General features: G+C 41.5%; 1 non-coding gene across 1 annotated transcript; it reads right to left on the reverse strand.

The window, feature by feature from the left end:
• Positions 1–381: 381 nt before the first annotated feature.
• Positions 382–489, reverse strand: LOC130937662 (small nucleolar RNA R71). The gene has a single exon (XR_009068869.1). It is a non-coding gene; the product is annotated as a small nucleolar RNA R71 (small nucleolar RNA).
• Positions 490–1,037: the final 548 nt, after the last annotated feature.

A 1,037-nucleotide genomic window follows, 5' to 3' on the forward strand; every position in this document is an offset into this window, starting at 1 on the left:
GCCAACAATGCAAGGAAGGTGCTGGGTGACTTTACTGCACCTACTCCCAACTTCTATGGGAGAAGCATCTCTATCCCTGCCATTGGAGCAAACAACTTTGAGCTTAAGCCTCAATTAGTTTCTCTAATGCAACAGAATTGCAAGTTCCATGGACTTCCATTGGAAGATCCTCATCAGTTTTTAGCTGAGTTCTTGCAAATCTGTGACACAGTCAAGACTAATGGGGTTGACCCTGAGGTCTACAGACTGATGCTATTCCCTTTTGCTGTAAGAGACAGAGCTAGAATATGGTTGGACTCACAACCTAAAGAAAGCCTGGACTCTTGGGAAAAGCTAGTCAATGCCTTCTTGGCAAAGTTCTTTCCACCTCAAAAATTGAGTAAGCTTAGAGTGGAAGTTCAAACCTTCAGACAGAAGGATGGAGAATCCCTCTATGAAGCTTGGGAAAGATACAAACAATTAATCAGAAAATGTCCCTCAGACATGCTTTCTGAATGGAGCATCATAGGTATTTTCTATGATGGTCTCTCTGAACTATCCAAGATGTCTTTGGATAGCTCTGCTGGAGGATCTCTTCATCTGAAGAAGACGCCTACAGAAGCTCAAGAGCTCATTGAAATGGTTGCAAATAACCAATTCATGTACACTTCTGAAAGGAATCCTGTGAACAATGGGACAAGTCAGAAGAAAGGAGTTCTTGAGATTGATGCTCTGAATGCCATACTGGCTCAGAACAAGATACTGACTCAACAAGTCAATTTGATTTCTCAAAGTCTGTCTGGAATGCAAAATGCACCAAGCAGTATTAAGGATGCTTCATCTGAGAAAGAAGCTTATAATCCTGAGAACCCTTCAATGGAAGAGGTGAATTACCTAGGAGAACCCTATGGAAACACCTATAGTTCTTCATGGAGAAATCACCCAAATTTCTCATGGAAGATTCAAGAGAGACCTCAACAAGGTTTCAACAACAATAATGGTGGAAGAAACAGGTTTAGCAATAACAAGCCTTTTCCATCATCTTCTCAGCAACAGAC

This window comes from Arachis stenosperma, chromosome 6, assembly GCF_014773155.1.
Source record: "Arachis stenosperma cultivar V10309 chromosome 6, arast.V10309.gnm1.PFL2, whole genome shotgun sequence".
Lineage (NCBI taxonomy): Eukaryota > Viridiplantae > Streptophyta > Magnoliopsida > Fabales > Fabaceae > Arachis > Arachis stenosperma.